This window comes from Rhinopithecus roxellana, chromosome 18 (genome assembly GCF_007565055.1).
Source record: "Rhinopithecus roxellana isolate Shanxi Qingling chromosome 18, ASM756505v1, whole genome shotgun sequence".
Taxonomy (NCBI): Eukaryota; Metazoa; Chordata; class Mammalia; order Primates; family Cercopithecidae; genus Rhinopithecus; species Rhinopithecus roxellana.
Genome location: NC_044566.1, coordinates 60,866,569 through 60,880,972, shown reverse-complemented (window position 1 = coordinate 60,880,972; position 14,404 = coordinate 60,866,569). Strand labels below are relative to the sequence as shown.

At 39.4% G+C, this 14,404-nt stretch overlaps 1 long non-coding RNA gene across 1 annotated transcript in view; it reads right to left on the bottom strand.

Moving 5' to 3' along the window:
* Nucleotides 1-3,436: 3,436 nt before the first annotated feature.
* The window catches only part of LOC115894576, a 160,747-nt gene continuing 149,779 nt past the window's right edge, over nt 3,437-14,404 (bottom strand). The window contains exon 4 of the long non-coding RNA XR_004054705.1: nt 3,437-3,565. This is a non-coding gene — a long non-coding RNA (uncharacterized LOC115894576). The remainder of the gene's footprint in view (nt 3,566-14,404) is intronic.

Here is a 14,404-nt window from a genome sequence, read left to right as displayed (position 1 = left end):
GTAAAATGGGCAAACGGTCTGAGGTGCCTGACGTCCAGGCATTCTTTTACACATTGGTCCCTCCCTAGTCTCTGTTCCTAATGCAACTCCTCCCAAATCTTCCTTCTTTCCCTCCCGCCTGTCCCCTCAGTCCCAACCCCAAGCGTCGCTGAGTCTTTCTAATCTTCCTTTCTACAGACCATCTGACCTCTCTTCCCTCCTCGCCAGGCCGAGCTAGGTCCCAATTTTTCCGCAGCCCCCGCTCCCCCACCCTATAATCCTTTCATCACCTCTCCCCCTCACACCTGGTCTGGCTTACAGTTTCGTTCCGCGACTAGCCCTCCCTCACCTGCCCAGCAATTTCCTCTTAAAAAAGTGGCTAGAGCTAAAGGCACAGTCAAGGTTAATGTACCATTTTCTTTATCTGACCTCTTCCAAATGAGTTAGCATTTAGGCTCTTTTTCATCAAATATGAAAAACTTTAGCCCAGTTCATGGCCTGTTTAGCAGCAACCCTGAGACGCTTTTCAGCCCTAGACCCTGAAAGGTCAGAAGGCCGACTTATTCTTAATATGCATTTTATTTTATTACCCAATCTGCTCCTCACGTTAAATAAAACCCCAACAATTAAATTCCGGCCCTCAAACCCCACAATAGGACTTAATGAACTTCGCCTTCAAGGTGTACAATAATAGAGTAGAGGCAGCCAAGTAGCAACTTATTTCTGAGTTGCAATTCCTTGCCTCCACTGTGAGACAAAACCCAGCCACATCTCCAGCACACAACTCCAAACGCCTGAACTGCAGCTGCCAGAAGTTCCCCCAGAACCTCCTCTCCCAGGAGCTTGCTACAAGTGCCGGAAAGCTGGCCACTGGGCCAAGGAATGCCCGCAGCCCAGGATTCCTCCTAAGCCGTGTCCCATCTGAGCGGGACCCCACTGGAAATCAGACTGTCCAACTCGCCCAGCAGCCACTCCCAGAGCCCCTGCATCTCTGGCCCAAGGCTCTGACTGACTCCTTCCCAGATCTTCTCGGCTTAGCGGCTGAAGACTGACGCTGCCCCATTGCCTCGGAAGCCTCCTGGACCATCACAGACACTTTGGGTAACTCTTACAGTGGAGGGTAACTCCGTCCCCTTCTTAATCAATACGGAGGCTACCAAATCCACATTACCTTCTTTTCAAGGGCCTGTTTCCCTTGCCTCCATAACTGTTATAGGTATTGACGGCCAGGCTGCTAAACCTCTTAAAACTCCCCAACTCTGGTGCCAACTTGGACAACATTCTTTTATGCACTCCTTTTTGGTTATCCCCACCTGCCCAGTTTCCTTATTAGACCAAGACATTTTAACTAAATTATCTGCTTCCCTGACTATTCCTAGGCTACAGCCACACCTCATTGCTGCTGCCTTTTCCCCCAGTTCAAAGCCTCCTTCACATCCTCCCCTCATATCCCCCCACCTTAACCCACAAGTATAAGATACCTCTACTTCCTCCTTGGCGACTGATCATGCACCCCTTACCATCTCATCAAAACCTAATCACCCTTACCCCACTCAACGCCAATATCCCATCCCTCGGCATGCTTTAAAAGGATTAAAGCCTGTTATCAGTCGCCTGCTATAGCATGGCCTTTTAAAGCCTGTAAACTCCCCTTACAATTCCCCCATTTTACCTGTCCTAAAACCAGACAAGGATTACAGGTTAGTTCAAGATCTGCACCTTACCAACCAAATTGTTTTGCCTGCCCACCCCGTGGTGCCAAAGCCATATACTCTCCTATCCTCAATACTTCCCTCCAAAACCCATTATTCTGTTCTAGATCTCAAACATACTTTCTTTACTATTCCTTTACACACTTCATCCCAGCTTATCTTGCTTTCACTTTGACTGACCCTGACACCCATCAGGCTCAGCAAATTACCTAGGCTGTACTGCCGCAAGGCTTCACAGACAGCCCGCATTACTTCAGTCAAGCCGAAATTTCTTCCTCATTCGTTACCTATCTCGGCATAATTCTCATAAATACACACTTACTCTCCCTGCTGATCGTGTTCGGCTGGCTAATCTCCCAAACCCCAATCCCTTCTACAAAACAACAACTCCTTTCCTTCCTAGGCATGGTTAGTGCGGTCAGAATTCTTACACAAGAGCTGGGACCGCATCCTCTAGCCTTTCTGTTCAAACAACTTGACCTTACTGTTTTAGCCTAGCCCTCATGTCTGTGCGCAGTGGCTGCCACTGCTTTAATACTGTTAGATGCCCTGAAAATCACCAACTATGCTCAATTCTCTACAGTTCTCATAACTTCCAAAATCTATTTCCTTCCCCCAACCATCCCTCAAGACAATGCTTATGCTGATAAGTTAGCTAAAAAAACAGCTAGCATTCCAACTTCTATCCCGCAGGGCAGTTTTCCTCCTTCACTTCGGCCACTCCTATCTACTCTCCCACTGAAACTTCCACCTGTCAATCTCTTCCCACACAAGGCAAATGGTTCTTAGACCAAGGAAAATATCTCCTTCCAGCCTCACAGGCCCATTTTATTCTGTCGTCATTTCATAACCTCTTCCATGTAAGTTACAAGCCGCTAGCCCGTCTCTTAGAACCTCTCATTTCGCTTCCATCATGGAAATCTATCCTCAAGGAGATCACTTCTCAGTGTTCCATCTGCTATTCTACTGCCCCTCAGGGATTGTTCAGGCCCCCTCCCTTTCCCACACATCAAGCCTGAGGATTTGCCTTCAGCTTAATCTCTCCCACTCTAGGTTCCCATACCGCCCCTAATCCCGCTTGAAGCAGCCCTGAGAAACATCGCCCATTCTCTCTCCATACCACCCCCCCAAAAATTTTCGCCGCCCCAACACTCAACACTATTTTGTTTCATTTTTCTTATTAATATAAGAAGGCAGGAATGTCAGGCCTCTGAGCCCAAGCCAAGCCATTGCATCCCCTGTGACTTGCACATATACACCCAGATGGCCTGAAGTAACCAAAGAATCACAAAAGAAGTGCAAATGCCCTGCCTCACCTTAACCGATGACATTCCACCACAAAAGAAGTGCAAATGCCCTGCCTCACCTTAACTGATGACATTCCACCACAAAAGAAGTGCAAATGCCCTGCCTCACCTTAACCGATGACATTCCACCACAAAAGAAGTGCAAATGCCCTGCCTCACCTTAACCGATGACATTCCACCACAAAAGAAGTGAAAATGCCCTGCCTCACCTTAACCGATGACATTCCACCACAAAAGAAGTGAAAATGACTGGTCCTTGCCTTAAGCGATGATATTATCTTGTGAAATTCCTTTTCCTGGCTAATCCTGGCTCAAAAAGCTCCCCCACTGAGCACCTTGTGACCCCCCACTCCTGCCCGCCAGAGAACAACCCCCCTTTGACTGGAATTTTCCTTTACCTACCCAAATCCTATAAAATGGCCCCACGCTTACCTCCCTTCGCCGACTCTTTTTTCGGACTCAGCCCGCCTGCACCCAGGTGAAATAAACAGCCATGTTGCTCACACAAAGCCTGTTTGGTGGTCTCTTCACACGGACGCGCATGACAGTAATCACCAAGAATAAAACCTGTAGTGGATAATAAAAATATTAAGAGAAAGGAATCAGAACATACCACCACAACAGAAAACATCAAATCACAAATGAAGACGGCAAGAGAGAAGAAAGGAACAAAAATACAACAAAACAGTCAGAAAAAAAATTAACAAAATGGCAAAAGTCCTCACCTATCAATAATTACTTAAACCTAAATGAATTAAATTTTCTAATCAAAGCACAGAGCGGCTATCCTTTGATCCCCTGGGGGATGCAGTAGGGGAGATCCTTCCAAGCTAGTTGCTATACAGAAGGTAGGGACTGGAAGGATTTTCTTTCATAGAAAGAAACCAAAAATTTGGGCACAATATCTAGAAAACAATTTCATTGTGAAACAATTTATTAAATCCTAATATTAAATCACATTTAATTATACATTCATTGACTCACATTCAGTAAAACTGCACAAAACTAGAACTATTCAAAAATTTAGATCAACATAAATATCACCACAAAAGCAGCAGTCACTATGCCTGTTAGAAATGCTCACAGCCAGCCTGTCCAGTCCTCCAGTGATGATGGTTTTTCAGAGCTGTACCATGTCTGTAGCTGTGCCACTCATGTCTCTGTGAGGGCCACCATTAGAATATTCTATAGTATGAATATAAATAATAAACAATAAACCCCCCTTCACAGAGTGTTTCTAGAGGCTTGAATGTTGACTAAATTTATACTTTGTGATTGTATAACCTAACTTCATCAAACTTCTAGATTTCTCTTAATAAATAAGTGACTTGACTACTGACTATTAGATGTCTTTCTCTTTTTCCTGCTTTGAAAAAAATTTTTTAATCTGTCTTTGATTTCTTATCTACTAATGGAAACATGACAATTTAACCAGCTTTTAACTACAAAGATATTACTATATTCTTCTGCATTTCTTCTCTATGCCTCACACTTTCTGTTATTTGGGACAATGATGCCAACTTGCTGAACAGCAATGGAGAAGATCCACCAATGATATATAAATCAACCATTCCAAATCTTCCTCATGAAAACTAAAATATTTGGACAATCTTCAAAACATTGATTTTATATAATTTCAGGCATCTGAAACGCAAGGCACATCCCACTTAAGGCTCTATCTACATTGCACCAAGCAATATAAATTTCTGGATTATGTTAAATCAAATCAAAGATAATAGTCATTAATTAGCAGCGTAGCAATAACCATAGAGGTAGTTCCATGTTGCGCTTGAATCTTCTTCTAAAATGACACCAAAAAATGTTCTATTTTGTTTATTTGATTATTGATGATTGCCAAGTATTCATTTTATTCCATTATCAGTACCTGAGCTTGCAATGTTTCTCATTTCCTCCCAGATCAAAACCACATGCACAATACCCTTTAAAAGATAATTTGACATGCTGATCTTTAATCTTTTGCCATAATGACTCATAGTAAAGAAATTTTCACTTGAATGGTAGCTCTTGGATACATTATTTCAGAGGAATGAGTCTAACAGTAAGAAATCCATGCAGGTTGTCTGGGAAGATGAAGAACCCTTCAAATATTCCACCTTGTCTTTATTTAGGGTTAAAAGATTTGCGGTATGTATACATTGTGTTATCTTTCTTATGAAGATTTCATAGTCTTTAACTGAAGAAAGATAAAACGTGAATTCTTGTGATTATACAGCTACTTACAAATGGTCTGGATTAGCACTGTCCAATGTATTATTTATGAAATTTTAGATTTTCCATTAGCCACATTTTAAAAAGTGAAACAAGAGGTAAAATTAATTTTAATGATATACTTTAACTCAATATATTCAAAAAATTACCATTTCAACATAAAACAAATATTTTTAAGTTATAGTTGAGATATTTTAATTATTTTTTGTACTTGTTTTTGCAATCTGGTTGTGTTTTGCACATTCAGCCATTTCTGTTAGAACTAGCCACATTTAAAGTGCTCAATCACTACGTGCAGTTAGTGGCTACCATCTTGGACAGTGCAGGTCTAGTTACGGTGGTGATTAAGAGGAGAAAATGGGCTTCAGATGGTTAAAGAGTTGGAGCTAATATGATACAATGAGAAAAATGTGGGGTTTGGTTATTTATATTCAAATTCTAGTTTTCCTAATTAACTAAGAATCTGTAGAAAAATGGCCTTGAATCTCTCTCTGTTTGCATGTTTGTCGAAAACAGAAAATGATATTTCATCTGGTTAGAGTTAACATTAAACGAGGTAATGTGCATAAGTCTTTGAAAAGGCAGAAAGGCCAGTGTTCAGAGAACGGGGCTCTCATAGCGGGGCAGGAACTTGAAAGAAAGATAAATCCCAAGAATCCAGGAAACCCAGCTGAAAGTGAACTATTCTGCAACCAGATACCCCTGGAGAGGCAGGTTGGACAAAAGTTGCTGTCATGGTTACTGACATGAAGAAATATGGGTCTAACAGCTGAAGGGTCCTTGTCAGCTCCACAGACCACTGACAGCTGATGATAGAAGCACACACTGCCCATGTAGAGTCCTCTGGGTCTAGGGAGTTGAAGATCTATTTGCAAGAGACTGGAACTCAGTGTTCATTGCACATAACTCAGATAAAACAGGGTTCTGGGCAGGGATTCACACTTTTTTTAAATGACCTGAATAAAATGAGGTGGGAAAGAACTTTCTAGTTCTCTTGTTCTATTAAACAAAAACCTGTAATAGTTTGAAATAACAAAGCAAGGAATCTTTCCTAAAGGAGACAGTGGAAGGAAAAGTAACCTAAGAATGCCTAGTTGGTTTGATGCTAAATTGAGGGAAGGAAGTACATTTTATAGTAAAAGTAAAAACCTGACTTTAATGTACAATGGCTAAGAGGTAGAGCAAAGAGATAACTATACCCTGATGGAAATAAGATGTTCAAGTTGCTGAGGTCATTGTAGAGGAAAATGTGTATACAGGTACATAAAGAGGCAAATTAAAAAGAAGAGAAATGTGTGTTTGTTTCATCAAATACCTAGAAAGACAAGATAACCTGGAAAACATAACTTTAAAAGATGTAACATTATACGTCCCTTAGGGAGAAAGCACAAAAATGTCTGTTTCTTGCTACACAAATATCTTCTTCATAAGAATAGCAATGCAACCATAAATCTTTAGAGTATGAATCAATGAATACATAAAGAAATGGATGAATATATAACTACTCAATAGAGCAGAAGTAGAAGTTAGGAAAATAAGAAAAAGAGAAGAAAAAAATAAATGCACAGGTCCCAGTGGTGGGAGAAAGAACTAATTCCCAGAAAGTAAACTATTCATATATCTTATGGGACCAGGAAAAACCAAACTGAAACAGCAAACCCAGAGTATAAAGTCAGAAGACAGTGTTAATAGCAAAAACAGTTTAATACTTTTGTTTTATTTTGTGTGTTCTTTTTTGATGGTGATGGAATGGGTCTGCTGGTATCCCTCTGCTTAAGGAAACTTCCTAAACAAACATTCTTACAAAATGTATTAATTTGGAAGTAGCAGTCTTCTAAGATTTAATTCACACACAAAAAATAATTATCCTTTCTAGTGCTTTTTTTTTTTTTTTTTTTTTTTTTTTTTTTTTGTAAAAACGAGCTATTTCACCAAGTTGGAAATAACTGAATTGGGAAAAATGGTTGAGAAGCAAGTGGCTTTTCTTATTTAAATAAAATTGTAGGGGACTCGAAAGCTGACTTCACTTTCTCGCCTGTGAAAATAGCTCAATGCAATGACCACGTTCCACAGTGTCACCTAGTGGTCTTAAGGGTCTGGATTCAGAGCGGAGGCAAACAGTGGGGAGATGTATTCTTGGCTTCAGAAACCTGCCATTTCAGAGAGCAACTGTCTCTTTTTACTGAAAGAGGGAGTTTAACAGGATTAATTGCTGGCCTCAGAGCTTGGTTATGAGGCTAACAGTCTCCAGCTTCACCTATGCTAATGAGTTTCACAGCATTGGCCCTCAGTTTTAAAAGCTTTAAGTCAGAGCTTTGAAATTCGGTTTGCACATATCTGAGAATGTAAAACTGTGTGGTCTGGTATTTTTTTGAGATTTTTGTCCAAGAACAAGATAGAGAACATATCAGACAAAGAAATGCATGGTTTTATGCAAACATTATTTCCAAGTTGTATGGAAATGTGTACACAAACAGCCTCATTCTCCCCATCATGCTGTCACTGTGTCTCCTATGTTTGATTCTCACTTGATTATAAGATCGTGGGCCTCACTGATGTGGCAGTGCCATTTGGTTCAGGACACTGTCCTTTGTCTCCAGGACCATTGCAACTGCCCCTTCACTGACTTACCTGCTGCCTTAGTTCATTTTCTGTGGTTATAACAGAACACCCCACACTGGATACTTTATATAGGAAAAAGGTTTATTTTGTCTCACAGTTCTGGAGGCTAAAAATCGGAGAGCATGGTGCCAACATCCAGTGAGGGCCTCATGCTGCTTTATACCATGACAGGAGGTATCACGTGGTGGTAGAGGAAGCCGAGGAAGCCAAGGAAGCTGAATTCTCAATTCCATGGATCTAACTCATTCCTGTAAGAACGGCATTAACTCCTTCATAAAGACAGAGCCCCTGTCACCCAAACATGTCTTAAAGGTCCCATCACACCTCAATACCACATTGCAGACCAAATTTTAACACGAGTTCTTGGGGAGGAACAAACCACATCCAAACCATAGCACCTTCCAACATCCTGGACCCCTCAGAATTTATTCCCCTCTGCTGCCAGTCCACTTTCTGAAATATCAATTTGATTGTGTTATTCTCTACATAAACCCTTGAGGGTATTTCTTTTTTTTTGACCTCAGCATAAAGTCCAAATTCCTCAAGGAACATGTATGACTCTTCAGGACCCACCACTACTCACCTTCCAGGCTTAGTCTCCTTCTACTTCTACTCAGATCCAAGCCTAGCCAGACCGAGCCTTACGGGATGCACACCTAGGCCCTAGCTCCTGTTGCTCCTACTGCTAGAATGCTCTTCCCCTCCCCATCTTTACCTGTGTTATTCCTGCTCATTCTTCATCCTTCTTCAACCTCAAACTTGAGTTAGGTATCTTTCCTACATTCTCCTAGAGTATTCCACATGATCCATCCTGTGATACTTCATATACTGTTTAATCACTACTTCTACATCATTATACTATTAACTCCTTGAGTGTCTTATATCTTTATATCCCTAGTGCCTTAAAGAGTGCCTGGGACAGACTTAACCTTGATAAATATTTGAATGAAAGAATGCATGAATAATTAAGCCCACGGCTTGCTTCTCTGTACCTAATGCAACCAGCCAATCAACTTCGTTCCAAATATGAATGTGACATGATGCTTGATGAAACTTATCTGGGGCTATTAAATCACAGAACCAAATAAAAAGAAGAAGATGGGTTACATTCTAAGAAGAGCTCACAACAATAAAACTCAGACATCCCCCACCCAGGCTCTACTACAACTAAGTAGGTGGTGGTTCTACAAACAGACAAATAAATTTAAGTCAATTTTTCTGAAGGTTCTTAGTTAATTGGGGGAACTAATTTAATTCTGAAAATTCTTGAGAAATATTTTCCAGTAAAAATATCACATTGGTATGCAGAAGAATAACCCAAAAATTATTCATGAAATCTTATATCAATACACAACAGTTCTCAAATATCTAAGGAAATTATTTCACTTTAGAAAATTCCTATTTAAAATTATTTTCACTATGTTGCAAATACAAAATTTGTTCTGATTTTTTGAGTTTACCCAAGTTAAAGATAGTCCTTTTGTGATGTTAATTTACCTATGAACTCCTTCCAAATTGTCTTATGAAGAAGTTGATGGCTTAGATATTGTTTCTCTTTTCACAGTGAAAAACACCACCTGATACTTGGAAAGGTGCTCAATGCCACCCTGGGTAAACACCGGTGGTTTCCATTTATGTACTAGCTTCCTTTGCTCTACTTCCTATCATACTGTTATGGAAAGAATTTTTAATGACATAAATGATCTAAGAAAACAATAATTTAATATATTTGGGGTTGAATACAAAAGACATTTTAATGTTCCTTTCACTTATATCAAAGTAAATGAAAAAAGTAAAAGAGTTGTGCAATAAAATGTGATATAAAGTTGTATTTTGGGTCTTATAGGGCATGTTTTGGGACAATAAATTTTTATGCTGTATGTCAGTATTTTTGTTGGAACTACTAACAACTCCATTAACAGATGGAAATTCTCTCATCCAATGTATCAAACCTGTGAATCTCCTCCTCAGATAAATTTTATAGAGAATATTTTTCATATTTATATGAAACAGAGACTAAGTGGAAAATAAACTTTATTTTCATGGAAAACAAACTCTGCTTCATAGAGGAACAGTACTTCTGCCATTAATGTCGGAATTTTCTTGTTTGTAGCATTCTAATGGTATTTTATGAAATCTGAAAAGAACCTCTTTTATTTTGTGCAACCCTCTAGATAACAAACTTCAAAAAGACCCAGAGAGTGAAGTGAAAATATGCTTTCCATTATGCCCACTGAAATGTTGAGCATAAGTCACATATACATCTATTTGATTTATAAAGTATATCCTTCAAGCTCACATTTCAGTTGGAATGCAACTATTCATTGAATGAGAATGGAACTATGGAATTAGGAGTTTGGGATTCTAGTCCCCTCTTGCTAACTACCTGTGTGATCGGGGACAGAATCTGTTATTTTTCTGGGACCTTGGGTTTCTCTGTTGTGAAATGAGTTGAACTAGATGGTTTCTAAGATCTACTTTTCATAGAGCCTGAAAAGTGATTAAGTGAATTATTATATAAAAATTATACATCACATCAACAGAATATTTTCCTTTCTTGAGCCACCAAGACTTTACATTTTAATAATTCAAAATTTGCCTCTCCCAGCATGAGTAATTAGACAATGAGATTTTTGGCCAGAGCAACCAGGTATGTAGATGCTAAACCAAACCCAGATTTATTAGGAGGAGTAGAAAGGGCAGATCTTGAATCAGTCCATTTAAGCTATCTGCAAGTTTAATTTAAAGAAATACTCACTAAAAATGAGAGAGAAGCAAAAATGCAAAGGACTTTTCTGGAAGCAATGTGTTGTGTTAACAGGAAATGTTCACACTGAGGTCACCAAGAATTACAGGAATCACATACTCTGGGCTTTTCCCAGAGGAAAGGTGGGTTGTGCTTGCTTTTGGTTAAGGGGACACTGTCCATCACTGCAGATACCTTACTCAGCGGGGGATCTCATGGCAGGGCTCTGCTACCCAGTCATTTTGCTGGAAGGCTGTGGGGTGGTACTCACTCCAGGGTCAGAGCTTACTGGTACAGCCTCAGGGACCAGGCTAACCATGAGGCCAGGGTAGGTCCCTGAAGTTCATCCTAACCTCAGCATGGTCCTCCCTGACTACCATTGACACCCGGCCAGCCTGACCCCATGTGCTGGTCACAGAACAAAGTTCAGAAATAAGGCAGCAGAGTTTAGAAATTAGAGCATGGCTTTTGGGGTCAGACTCCCTGGGTTGGTATTCTCAGCAGTGATATGAACTATCTGTATCCCAGTTTCCCCATCATAAATTAGGGGACTATTTGAAGAGCTACCATGGAGTTCTTTTGAGAATTGAATGAGTTAGTTCACAGGAAACAATTCATAGTTATTATTATTACTTTGCATTACTTCAGCAGATTCAATTTTTAAAATATTTCTAAATCTATTCTCTTATTTGAATCTTATAAAACCCTATAAATTAGGGCAAATGTCGAGTATTATGCTTTTTTCTGAGATGAGGAAATGAAAGCACAAAGCAGCTGAACGACTCAGATGGTTAAGAGCTTTAGAATCAGGGATAATTGGTTTTGAATCTGAATCTACCACCTCCTAGCCCTATGACTTTCGGTAAATGTCTTCACCTGTCTGTGTCTCTATTTGCTCACCTCTAAAATGGAAATAATAATGGTATTTGCCTCACAATGTTGTGAGAAATCATAGTTAGTAAATTTCAAAGCATTTATAACAATTCCCGGCCAATAAGAACTAGTCAGTTTTACTGTTGTTTTTACTATTTCTCCCCTAATTAGTCTTTCCCTGCTGCCCCAGTGTTTGATATAATACTTGATCCATAATAGGTGATAAACAACATTTCACTGAATAAAGATGCTACAGGATTTCAGAAGAGAAGGAGATCATGAAACCCGGGGAAGTCCTAGAAGATTTTATGAAGGGGGTAGGGCTTGGGTTGGCTTCATGGGTGACTAGGATTTAAATATGTGATGGAAAACATGTCAGCATTTTTATAGATGACAGAAGAGAGAATATATATCATACATATACTCCTGGATTTATTCATTTACTATTATACATTTACTCCTGTATTACATATAATACATTCAACTTTGTATTAATTTTCTCCATTTCCAATTAATTAATGGCAAAACCTATTCAAAACAAATTATAAAATGTAGCTTTATCTTACACATATGTTTTATGTGTTTGCTGTAAGTTTCATTCTATATAATCAGGCATCAAACTGAATTAATCATCATAAGACATTGTGGGAAAAAAGCAAACTCAAAAACCTTGGGGATATTGCTCAGATGCATTATAAGAAATGATCCACAATAATTTCACAGAGAAGTTTCATTTTATCAAAATTTTATTTTTGCCAAGTGAGTCCATTTACAACTCTGCTTCTATTAGTAACTTGGGATTTTTCTTTCTTTTTTTTTTTTTTTAATGGTTCTAGGCAAAACTTCTATGTTTAATCTGCCTGGAGTAAAATTCCTTCTTCAACTGTCAAAGAAACAGTTGAGCTATTAGTATGTTTTTTACTTATTATTTGCTAGGAGTCCTTAAGTACTTTGATTTTTTTGTTCTGCACATGTTTGCCATTGCCAGTGGGGGGTACATTTAGCATATTGTCATGTAATTAACACTGAGTGCTCTTCAGAAACTGAAAAAGGGTTTTTTGTTGTTGTTTTATTTTGGTTTTAACCCTGTATTTGTAGCACTTCCCACCCTATAACACAACAGTCAAACACAAATGCAGAAGGACTGCAGAATATTGTTCTCTATGTTGTTGTCCTCAGATCACCCCGTTGTGGATCAGCTGAGATTCATGCTGTCACACTTGACCTAGTCACTCCTGTTTGTATCCCTCCCTCTCCAATTTTTTCTATTCATGGATAATTTTATCTACTGGGCTCTTTCTTCCTTTCTGTCATATTTCTTAACAACTTCAATACCCACATAGATGACTGATTCAGCATCTTGGCCTCTCAAATCCTCAGGCTCTTTGTTTCCAATGACCCACCACTTCCTTCCCACCTCAGCAGCACATCTGGCATCTGTAAAAGACCCTCTATCCTGATAACCACAGCCTTTCCTTCCAGCTCTTCTACCCTGTAGTGCCGCCCAAGGAATTGCTGGGCCTACCAAAGCAACAACCCAACCGTTTCCTACTCTCAACCTTCTTCTGGTGCCCTTCTGCCCCATCTAACCCAACACAGATTCCATGGCCCCCTCTCTCCTGCCTTCCTCCCTTCACTGACCTTGCAAAGCTAAAACTTGACTTAAGCCCTGCTAGCCACCTGATTTCCACCTGCACCCACACAGCTCAACAACACCAAGACTAATTTACAACTAATCATACCAGCTTCTCTTTAAATTCATAGACAGACTCTCAAGTGAGCACACAACCCTGTCTGGCACTCCTAGCATATTTCTAATGTTTGCCTGGACATTGCTTCATATGTTACTAAAATAAATAGAGACAATCAGATGGGCACAGAATTGGCTCACTTTACCTGGATTCACCTACATTAAGAATATCACTATTGGGTCCAATAGGTGGATCAAGATATATAATACATTTTAACAGTGTAAGTACATTTTTTGTTTCCCTGAATTTGTTAATTGAAAATATTATACCTGCAATAAAGGCAGGCTACTTGGCAGGATCTTTTAAATCTTCATTAGATTTTTTTAAAAATATATTGCTACATTATACTATAGTTAGGCATATTCCTATGTGTTGGGACAGAAAATTCCAGCATTATTTGAAGACGGAGAGTCAGTGGCAACTAGAAAATGATCTGTAGGGTACAGGGTTCTGTTCTCGTACCTTTGTCTTTGATTTTTCTTTATGAATGAGTTGGATGAAGATACACAAAGCCAACTTATCAGATTCACAGATAGCAGAAAGTTGGAGGCAAAAACTAATATGTTGGATCAAAAGATATTGGTAAAAATTTAACATGCTATAAGCATGGGCTAAAACAAGATAAAATTTAACAAGAATAAAAATAAAATTTTTCACTTAGGTTTAAAAGCAAGTGTGTGATACAAGTTCAGAATGTAGAACAGTGAATTAACAGAAAAAAAAAATGTACAAAATGCAGCAAAGCGCCATGGCACATGCATACCTATGTAACAAACCTGCACATTCTGCACATGCATCCCAGAACTTAAAGTAAAATTTTTTTAAAAAGCACAAAAGTATTGTTGCATTTACATAAAATTTGTGTTCATCACAAAGAAAGTAATAGACTTCCCCCTATTTCATCCTAGGCACAGGTCAGACCTCAGCTGGAGAATGGGGTTTAATTCTGTGGATTTGATTTCAAGAGAGATGTAAAGCCTACAGCTCATCAAATAAAAGGAAGACAGGATAGGGTAGAATGGAGACCTTCTGGTGAGTGAGAAGCACATATCTGAGGGGCTACAGAGTAAGCCCTCCAGTGGCTGAAAGACAAATCCAAGGCCATCGGGCATAGCTGAGTCTGGTGTCCACCAGAATCCCAGTTCTGCAAGTGACTCATGCAACCTCTTCAAGCCTCAGTGACTT